This window comes from Hylobates moloch, unplaced genomic scaffold, assembly GCF_009828535.3.
Source record: "Hylobates moloch isolate HMO894 unplaced genomic scaffold, HMol_V3 SCAFFOLD_7, whole genome shotgun sequence".
In the NCBI taxonomy this organism is placed as follows: domain Eukaryota; kingdom Metazoa; phylum Chordata; class Mammalia; order Primates; family Hylobatidae; genus Hylobates; species Hylobates moloch.
The window spans coordinates 12957171-12968845 of NW_026652282.1; the positions used below are offsets into that span (position 1 = coordinate 12957171).

Sequence of the window (11675 nt, forward strand, 5' to 3'; positions counted from 1 at the left end):
ACAAGACCTAGACCCTACTCTTAAGAAACTGATACTCCTGTTACTCAGGGTACATCAGCCTTCTTAATTTCCAAAATGGAATGAGCAAAATGTCACTGAGTGTCCAGGGCTTATGCTTTGTTTAAACTCTTGTGTACCTAGTACAGGACCATGCAAAAGTAGCTGCTTAAGGTATGCTTTGGATTTGGATTTGTATATGCTAGAGGTATTACTTTTTGGGAAGTAGGGGGTGCTTTGTGTCATTTTAGCATGATGTGTTGCACTGAAGCTAATTGTAGGAAGAACCTGTGAAAGCAGGGACGTTGCCCTCTAGCGAGCACCAAGGCTCTTTGAAAAGTCATGGTGCCCAGAAGCATGGGCAGAGCACTGCCTGTTTGCTAGAAGGGTCTTGGGCATTTGTGTGAAACTGGGAAATGTTTATGCTATAGATCATTAAGAAAAGATACAGAATTGTATGCTCTCAATTCTGTACAAAAGACAAAAGGAAAAATTGGAAGGAAATATATCAAAACATGACATGCAAAACCTACAGATGATTTTTGTTTTTAGAATTCTCTACTAAGTTTTTACAATAAGCTGTTTGTAGTTTGATAACTTTTTTGAATGAAAAACGTCCTTCAAAATAGCTAAATGCCTCCTAACCACCTTCCTTGTTGATACTTTCGCTGACTCAAAGCGACTATTTCAGTTGGTTCTTACGATACCCCTGAAGTTGCATGATAACAAGCTTAAAAACTATTTCATCTTTCTTCCCTTTCTTCTTTTCTTGCTGTTTTGTTTTTTTCTTTTTAAAATTGTATTGGGGTAAAATATACATAACAAAATTTGCCCTTTTAACCATTTTTAAGTGTATAGTTCAGTGGCAGTAAGGACATTCACAGTGCTGTGCAACTATCACTGTCATTCATCTCCAGAACTTTCTTCATCTTCCCAAAGTGAAGCTCTATGCCCATTAAGCAATAAGTCCCCTTATCTTTGTCATTTACTTTTGTTTGCTTTCTTTTGTTTTATTTATTAATTTTGGGGGATCACATTTAGTACATCACTATTATTCGTAGTGGGGATAAATTCAAAAGCATTAAATTTGAAGAAACGTCTGGGGTTGAGCCCTGGTTCTTCCAGTTGTCAGCTATGTGACAAATCACTTTATAAGCTTCAGTTTCCTGATCTTTAAAATGGGGAGAGGATAATCTACTTTTAATACATCATAGGACTGTTGTAATTTTTGTAATGATGTAATTAAATAATATATGTTGACTTCTTTATGACATGTTATAATTCCTAGTCAAAAGAGTGAGTGTACCATTAGCATGACTGCTATTTATGTTCATAAGGGAACCAAGAGGTTGTCGTAGAAGTCTTGACCAGTTGACATTCTAGTGGACTGTCTTTCCTGTTCAGGAAATATAATAATAACCTTTTATTTAAATCAAAGTTTTCCAACCCGCAGCCTGCGGACCACCTGCGGCCCAGGACGGCTTTGAATATGGCCCAACACAAATCCATAAACTTTCTTAAAACATGAGATTTTTCTGAGATTTCTTTTTAACTTTATAGCTAATAAGTTAGTGTATTTTATGTGTAGCCCAAGACAATTCTTCTTCCAGTGTAACCCAGGGAAGCTAAAAGATTGGGCACCCCTGATTTAAATAATGCTGTTTTTCAAAGTACATTTGAAAAATTTAGCTCATTTAAATCCTCATCATAGTAAGTAAGGTTGGTATCTTTAATTCTGTTTCACAGATGAAGAAAATAGAGGCATCAAAATCTTGCAGTTTAAAGTATGGACTCAGACGCTAGATGGTCTCTGTTTAAACCCCAGCTCTTCCACTTGCTAGCTGTAGGACCGTGGACAAGTTACTTAACCTCTCAGTGCCTTCGTTTCTTCATGTGTTTAAAAAAAAGATGGCAATAGTAATACCTGTCTTCTAGTATTGTTATGTAGGGGCAGAGGGAAAGCTTCCTCTAATTCTTGAAAAGCGTTGAGAACTTTGTGCTAGGCACACAGTGAGTACTATATAAGTTTTTGTTAAATAACAAAAAATAAAAAGAAATGGAGACAACATACTTTCACAAAAATAGTTAATCATAGAAGTGGGACTAGAGTGCAGGGTTCCCAGTCTTCACCCAGTCCCTCTCTCCCCTTCTTGGACCTCTGCACCATACGGTGATGCCTCCCCAGCACTGCCAGGATCAACCTCCTGGTCCAGTGGTCCCACTAAGCTACAAAGTTGGGTCACCATTTCACCATTTATAAAACCTTTCCCAAACATTTATTTAAATCTAGTGCTGTTAAATTTTTATAATTAGACACAGTGACTCATATGCCATGATGGTATTTTTGAGCTGTAATGATTCTTATTTTGGAAAAAAATGATAATGCATTTTATTATGATAATTTAGAAATTCCATTTTTATCCTTAATGATTTGAAATAGATTTAAAAACTGAAAATTATCTGTAATATTTCATTTTCTATATATGTGTTTGATAAACTGACCAGATCAGGAGAAAAAATGTACATAGTGGTGGTGTCCATATCCCCTGGCACAACTCCGAGGTCACTTAGAGGGCTGCGCTTCCTGTGTTTCTCTGACCAAGGGTGATCTCTGGCCAAGGAAAGGTTTGGGGTAGGCTGAAGTGCCCCAGAATTACCACCAACAGACAATTCTCAACCAGAGATGAGAGTTGGTGGGTAAACACCCCACCCACCTCATCCTTTGGTGGCAGTTCTGGAAAGTGTTAACTGTGGTTTCTCGGGATTCCCAGCAAGAATGTGCCCCAGTTGCCCACTGTGGTGCCCTTTACTGGCTTTTTCTACCTCCCTGGCAGAGGCTTCCTGGCATCTTCTTCCGAATAAATTACTTGCACCCTAAATCCTTGCCTCGGGGTCTGTTTGGAGGTGAATGACAATTTACAAAGGCAATTTATGACCCTGAATCTATTATCCCTTCCACCCAGAGCACGGTTGATTTTTGTCTTTGTGATTTTGTTTTCCCGTTCTCTGTGTATCTTCTTTGCTACGCAGTAAAGTAATTGCAGGCTGTGTCTAACTACAGTTTGCAAATGGGATTTCGAAATGTTTTTCAAACATTTTGGCTCATAAAATTTTAACAAGTTACAAATATATGTTCTTCCTCCATAACATTTTTGAGGAATGAACAATGTGTGCCAGGATGTTTGAACACCTACTGAAATTAAATGGATTACTACTTTCCTTTGTCATTTTAAACATATCCACTGGCAACTGTAATATTTCATCCTGCATATACCTTTCTGATGGGCTCCCTTACAGGATTAGCACTGAGCTTTGAAACTGGATCACTCTGCTGAAACTCATTTTTGGCCCAAGGGTCAATAGTTGCCCAACTCCTTATGAGAAAGTGCCGTAAGATGTCCAACAACTAATTGCATCTCTCTTTCCATTTTGTCCCTAAGCTTCTGCATCCCTCATATCCCAGGATCAGTACCTTCTCAACGTCAGTAGCTCTTTCTCTAGCCTTGTTCCAGCCTCTGGTTTCTAGTCCTTCACTGGTGCCATTTTTCACCTTGGCTCTAAGGTCAAGGTCTCACTCAGATGACCACTGCTGGCCCTGAGGCCTCTGAATATTTTAAAGAGCCCAGACACTGCTCTAGGCCTCAGGCCATAGGGAACTGCAAGGCGTGTATATGGGGGTGAAGACAACCCTTGAAACCTTAGCCAAATTTTCTGGAAAGTGTCTTCTGGGACAGTGAACCCCAAAGTGAACTTCACATGCTCCCGGAGAGGTGTGGCCTGATCTGAGAGGTAAGGGAGGAAAGTACCAAAGCCTCTATTTATATTGATTTTTATTTTAATACAAGGATGAATTAAACATGAGTAATATGTAGTATCCAAATTGAGGCTCACCCACATCAGAGGATTCCTTATCACATGTGGCTCAGGCAGTAGGAGTGAGTGGCCCACTGTCTAGAAGGCTCAAATAGGACACCCTTACTCTTCTTTGCACTTTTAGCTTAAGGGAGGGCATTGCCGAGTGATGTGTGTTGTGCATAATCTAGTTTTAATTAAACTAACCTCCTCAAATGGGCAAGTGGCTTAAAAATATTCCTGCTGAAACAAAATAGAACAAAACAAAACCCCACAGATTGTAGACGATATTAAAATTGCAAGCCCAAGAGAATAATATAACAGAGAAGACACTTCTCTCATTCCTGGTATAGGCTCTAATCAGATATGACACATTCACTCACATCATAGTTATAAGCTTTTCTGATGGCAAAAGATTCACTGTCAATAAACTAGGATAAAATATTTAACAAAAAATATTTAAAGTAGTCTTTAAATTTTTATTTTACTGTTAGCTCATCTTTTAAAAATTCTACATTTTAGCATATGTTTGCTCCCTGACTTGTTTATGAACTCTTGTATAATACCCACCCACATTCAGCAATTACCATTTCCTAGATTTTTTTTCTCTCTGTGTGTATGTTGTTGTGTTTTGTTTTGCTGAGCTTTGGAAAGTAAGGTGCAAACATCCTCACCTTTCACCCCTAAGTATTTCAGTGTATATTTCCTGAGAACAAGGGTAGTCTTCCACACAACCCAATGCCACCATCACATTGAATGAAATTAACAATAATTCCTGGTAACATAGAATGAAATTGTACCTAATATATTAGTACAGTAGTACATATATATAATTTATACATTAACATACATACAATGTAGGTGTATGTTCAATTTGTTATTACTTTCTTAGTTAAAGCTCTGTTCTTAAAGGATTTTTAAAGAATGGGGGTTGGTATACTTCCCTAAGTGCCCCCACTCCCCCTCCAACGTCCCACCACCCTTATTCCAGCTGCTTCTTGGGCATCCGAGTAGACTGACAAGGTCCAGATGAATGTGTCTGCAGGGAACTGGCTCAACTTGTGTTGCTAGATGGAATATAACTTTTGTTCCTTTCTTCTCTTCTCCATCTCTTCTGTCTTCTCCCCTTTCGTCTCCTCTCCTCCTCTCCCTTGCCTCCTTCTCTCCTATCTTTAAATTTCCTTTTTCTCTTGTTCCTTTTTTTTCTCTTCCCCTCCTTCCATCCCCTTATTTCCCCAGTGATTCTGCTCTTTTCCTTTTAGTCCCCCAGGCATTCCTGCCCATGTCTGACAGCAGAGAAGTTGGGGAATTATTTATTTAATTGCCCTTTTGCTGGAGCTCTTCACTCCTCCATGCCCTGTTGATCAGAGACTCAGACCTGTGAGCTATAAAGCTGAAAGCTTTGTTCCCTCCATGCAGGGACAGAAATTCTCTCCTGCCCCATATTACTGCTCTTTTTTACCCATCCTGGTGGGAAAAACTAAAGTTTCACCCCCCTCTCCAACACTTTACCTCTCCCTGTTGAGCCAAAAGCAAATCCCAAGACATTTCTTTTCCCCAGCTTAGCTTCTGCAGTCTCTCCGAATCATCGAGGTTTTCCAAGAAGTTGATGCTCACGCACAAATTAAAGCAATGAAGAAAAGGAGCCAAAAGATGGAGGACTGCTGGAGTAAACAACCTGAAGATTCCCAAACATTAATACTCCCCAAATGCAACAAGCCACCCAAAGTTCTAGAACCTCCCTGCTCTCCTTCCTTTGTTCATTCTTATTGGAGGAATACCTTTTGACTCTTCCTTAGCTTCTCTAACAGGATGTGGCTTTATTCCACTTCTCCCCAGTCTTCCCTCATCGATGTTGTCAATATTACTTGAAATTACCACAAAGACTCCTTACTCCTTTCTTTAGAGGTTCCTCAAAAGCTTGAGGCTAAGAATTGCAAGTCCCTTTTGGAGGGTAGAATAGCGAAGTGGGATGTGAGTTCTGTTTGTTCATTCAGTGCAGCACCTCAGTTCTTAAAGTAATGGGGAATGTAATACCTAATATCTAAGAGGGTTCTTTCTAGCTATTTTATTAACATATCCCCACAAGCTCCTTGTCAGTAAAGAATTGTCTCCTGTTCAAGGATGAGAATACTGAAGTGCAGAGTCCACGATTCATCCAAGACCATACAACTAGTTGGTAGAATCACCATTAGGAACTACATCTCTTGATCCTAGGTCTGCATTGGAGCCCAGAGGAAACTAGAGTATATTAAGAAGAGGTGAAAAGGAGCATTGGAGATATTTATCCTGGAGAAAACAGAAAAGCGTAACTGCAATCTGTTACATACTTAAAGATAACAGTTGGATTGGCACCAAAGACCAGTAAGTTCTCCATTTGTGGAGTAATAGCTCAGAGAGATAAGATTCCATTGCTCTGGGTTATAATCATCATACAAGCCAGCTAATAATTGCCTTACTTGTTCAGAAAAATTCTCGGTGCTATTCTCAGGAGAAAATAAAGCTGATATTTAATAGTTTTGTCAAATCTCATCAGGTAGAATTCTAATTTTAAGGCAGGCAATGTGTCAGTTACCCTAGAGACCATTTAGTTCATTTAATTATCGTCTTCACCTCAGTATTCTCCACATAGTATACATTAGGATTGCAGTGGAGTTTTAAAAATATTGTAGTGCAACAATTCCTACAGACTTCCGTAGGTAATTATGGACAAATAAGGGCTGAAATGCTGGATCCTTAAAAATAAACAAACTGCCCATATTTGAATAAAAGACATACCTTTCTGTGGGCAAAGGTTTCCAACCCAGAGTGTGGCAGCCAGCTACTTCTACTTGCCAAGAATCTCTTTGACAAATTAATCTTGCCACAGAGAACGTTTTGTGACCTTTCCAATGTTTGCATAAGAAAAATGAAGCACAGATGTTTTCAGAAGTGGGAAACAATTGTTTGAGCCCCATATTGTAAGAGGAGCAAATTTGTCAGTCTATTGAAGAATGATTTTTACTGACTTAATGTGTAAAAAGGAAACTTCTCTCTCTCATTTGTGAGAAGTTGGAAATAGGAGACACATCGGCAAGTCACATACTAATCATCAATTAATTAGCAAGTATTTGCCGAGTCCCTACTTTGAAATAAGCGATTTGCAGAGCAAGGAACCTGGAACATTTTTAGTGAGACAGGAAAAAAAGAAGAGGAAAGGATGTAAGCTTCTGACCTCAGGAAACTTAAGAAAAAGTCAGGTAGAAAAGACATACCCATAGAATGTAAATTAGTATAACCACCATGAACAGTTTGGAGGGTCCTCAAAAAGCTAAAAATAGAGCTAACATATGATCCAGCAATCCTGCTGGGTATATACCCAAAAGAAAGGAAATCAGTATATCTAAGAGATATCTGCACTCCCGTGTTTGTTGCAGCACTGTTCACAATAGCCAAGATTAGGAAGCACACTAAACATCCATCAACAGATGTTTGGATAAAGAAAATGTGGTACATATACACAGTGGAGTACTATTCAGCCCTAAAAAAGAATGAGATCCTGTCATTTGCAACAACATGGATGGAACAGAAGATCATTATGTTAAGTGAAATAAGTCAGACACAGAAAGACAAACATTGCATGCTCTCACTTATTTGGGAGATTTAAAAATCAAAACAATTGAATTCATGGACATGGAGAATAGAAGGATGGTTACCAGAGGCTGAGAAGGATAGTGGGATAGGGGGGAAGCAGTGGTGCTTAATGGGTACAAAAACTAATTAGAAAGAATGAATAAAACCTACTATTTGTCAGCACAACAGGGTGACTATAGTCAATAATAACTTAATTGTACATTTTAAAATAAAGAGTATAATTGGATTGCTTTTAACACTAAGGATAAATGCTTGAGGGGATGGATACCCCATTCTACATGATGTGATTATGATGCATTGCATGCTCGTACCAAAACATCTCATGTACCCCATAAATATATATACCTACCATGTACCTACAAAACTTAAAAATGAAAAAAGAAAGAAAAGACATACCCATAGAAAACTAGCAAACAATTCAAGATAGTGCATAATAAGCAGAAAATGAGAGGAGTTGATAATCTTGTCATAAAAGTCAGACAGGTTGGGAGAAAGAATGGGAACTATTAAGGCCTAGATTGGTCAGCAAAAGCTTCATCAAGATGATACTTAGAATGAAATTTGGAAGGATTGGATTTAAATGAATCAAGAATCTGGAATTGGGCATGACGGAAGGAGGGAAACAGGAAAGTAATGGAAAATTTAGGAATGAGGCATAGACTAGTCTATCTCTTGAGTACAATGGAAAGTGGACAGCTCATTCTTTCAGAGGGTAGCAAGTGGGGAATGATCTATGCAAAATGATCTTGGAACTAAATCTGGTGATAACTTTAAAGGGTTATCACATCTAATTGCTTTAGATAAGGCTCTTTTGTTGGCAAAGAACAGAAGCCACTCAAACTAACTCAAGTAAAAAGGGGATGGTAGTATTGTAAAATTATAACAGGACATCTCTTGTACATTCAAAACTAGTACATAAGCCAGAAACCATACCCTCTGTATGACTTAGGGCCACATTATCTCAGCTTCTCCTCTTATGTCTGCTTCATTTTTTTTCTCTCAGTCCATTTACTCAGCTTATTCATCTTCTACATGTTTAAATATGGCTGCCCTGATCTTTTCCTTGACATCAAAATCTTATATTTCCAGCATCTATTACTGACTAACTATATTCTCTCTATTTTTCTGTTTAAAAGCTTAAGAGAAACTCTTGAGTAGCTAGCCGGGCGGGCAGTTCATTGACTGGTTTAGATCGGGTATCTACTCCAATCCAACTAGCCATCGCTCCCAAACAGGAACTACCCTGTGGTGTCTCCCTGCATTGGGAGCTCTGGGCAGAGCAATCTAGGCCAGAAGAGGAAATAGACCGATATGCTCCACGCTATACAGAACCATTAGACTTGCAGGAAACATTTTGTATGTTCTATATACATTTGAGAAACATCTGGTCTATTTCTCTCCCTCTAGGAAGAATGTACCCAAAACTCTCTTCTGAAAGAACTATGGTGTTCTAAAAAACATTGGTTCTAAATTGAATGTTGACTCTACCACCTCTTAAACTGAGCTTCAATTTCCCATCTGCAGAGTGGAGATGATAATGTCTACCTATTGGAGTTGTCTGGAATATAAATGAGATAATATAGATTCTATTCTCTGCTTGGAAAAAGGCAAGAGCTTAGTAAATGGGATTTCTTTCATTTATTTGCTATGTTCTGAACATACCATAACAGAAAATAGTTTGCAAGGCATTTTAACTTATTTTTAATTGCACAAGTGATATATGAATGTCAATACTTTAAAGCAAATACTAGATGTTATATTATTTCACTGATAAATATTTTAGCATGTGTCTTTTATAAACAAGGTCTTTTAAGAAACACATAGCCACAATACCCTTATCACACTCAATGCATTAAAAATAATTCCTTGATATCCCCAATAGTACATTTATATTTGATTTTCTTCAATATTTATTTCACAAATATCTTTTGTTGTTTGGTTTGACTCAAAATCCAAAAGGATTCTACACGTTGCATTTGGTTGATGTGTCTTTCAGTCAGTCTATAACCATTCTCCCTCATTTTCTATGCCATATATTTGTTGGAAAAAAAATGGGGTAATTATTCCTGTAGGATTTTCCAATTCCGAATTTGGCTGATTGTATCCTTCTAGCATCATTTAGCAGCTTCGTCTATCACCATATTTCCCGAAGACTGGCACATGCATCTAGAGGCTTAATTACATTCAGATTCAAATTAATTTTCTAGTAAAACTATAAATGCTTTATACTATATTTTATATTTTAAAAGTTGTGAATTTAAAAGAGCATAGTTCCCATGGTATTTTGCACCTAGGAAGACAAGATTCCTAAAAGAGAAGGAAGTAAGCCATTTACTCTGGTTTCTGACTGAGTGAATCACCTTTACTCAGAGAGTTAGTGGTAATTATGACTGCTATCTGCCAGAAAATGCAGATAGAAGTCTTAGTTATCATTTTATCTCTAACAAATTTATTAGCGATATCTTTAGCCATATGCATCTTTGGCTGAAGATGTTCTCATACCTTTAATTAAAGATACCAATTTCTTGCCTACATTCTAAGCTAGGAAAATGTTTAAAATGGCTAATGAATAAAGAAGGTACTAGAAGAAAATAGAACTTTCTTTTAAATTTTTATTTTTATTTGTATTTGTTTAAAAATAAAGCAAACACAGGTACATTGAAGCAGGACTGTAGTATTCTGGAATTTTGGGGTTTGGGGATGTTTAATAAATAGCCCTCTCTTCCCTAACTAATTTGAGAACAAAAAGCCAGATAAAGAAATCAGAGAGACTATGATAAAAATAGTTGCATCTATGTTTGATAAAGCTGTTTGGGGAATGTAACTCAGGTCTATAGCAATAATGAACTTGCAGACACTCTCTTATCTTCTATATTACACTTGCCATTCCTCTAGACAGGGCCGGTTAAACAACCATAGTCCTCCCTGAGCCCAATGCACAAGCCAGGTTCTTTTTCCCAAACTCGCCATTGAATAATTCATTCCCCCTTCCCTGGTAGGAGGAGGAAAGTGAGTGAGGAGTCAGGGTGCAGCCAAGAGTGGTAAACCAATGGAGGTCTAATCAACATGAAAACAAGTGGAAATAGGTATTCCCCTTCCCTGAAGTCCAATAAGTAGAGCCCAGTTTAAACACAGCATTTTCAGCAATAAACACCCTCACATCAACTTCCACGTTATAGTAGCTCATGTTCAATTGAACAAACTTTTGTGGAGTGTGTGCAAATCACAGTGCTGGCAGATTCCAAGATGGAAAAAGACATACTCTTCGCCCACCAAAGGCTCATCCTCTAGTGGGTTCTCAGACAGGTGTACACAAGATAATGGTGCCCTTGTCTTGTCGCTCACTGTGCTAGAGACCATATGGGGAGTGCGCAGACATGGAGATGTGCTGCTCAGACCTCCCTGGAAGAAGAGACTTGCCCAGCTGCAGGGGGTGTGGTTAGCTGAAGCCTCCAACTACCAGCTCTTTCAGGGTCCACTTCAGCTTTCAAGCTGTGCTCATGTTCTTTTGGGTGGTTCCTGCCCAGTGACTGAGCCAGGTGGTAACTGAGATCACATTCTTCCTGGGGTGACCCCATGCAATGACTAAGCAAGGTGATTATACATGGGCCTGGCAATTTCCACCCAAAGCAGGACTTCCCCATTGGGTAATCTTTGCTCCTAAGCTTCCTGTTGGGCTGGCGTAGAATGACCAGCTATCCCAGTTTGCTTGGACTGAGAGATTTCCCAGGATGTAGGATTTACCGTGCTAAAACTGGAAACGCTCTTCCGATCTGACTTGAGTTAGTCATCCTCGCTGGTGTAGACCTGACAAGCTCCCTCTTCCTCTCCTACTTCTTCCCCTTTTTCCTTTCACAGGTATTGCTCCTCAATAAAACTTGTATATCTTACTTCATCTCAGTGTCTGCTTCCCAGAATACTCAACCCAAGACATGGGCACAAATAGCTCACAAACCAGGAAGAACCTAAATACTTCAAGAGAAGATAAGGCTGAGATCAGGAAGGCAAGGGAAAAATCAATGTGAAAATTACAGGGATTCTCCTGGGTATTACTTTTTCAAGGGACCATTTATTATGCATACTTTGAAAAAGAAAAGAGGCATATTTAAAATATTCAATGACTTAAGGTTCCTTGAAGTGGATCTGAATACTCAAAATGAAGGTTTTGCCAAAAAAAAAAAAAAAAAAAAAAA

The 11675-nt window shown here is 38.5% G+C and overlaps 1 protein-coding gene across 1 annotated transcript in view; it reads left to right on the forward strand.

The window, feature by feature from the left end:
* The window catches only part of GRPR (gastrin releasing peptide receptor), a 31201-nt gene that overhangs the window by 14263 nt on the left and 5263 nt on the right, over positions 1–11675 (forward strand). The gene's annotated exons all lie outside the window — the stretch shown is intronic.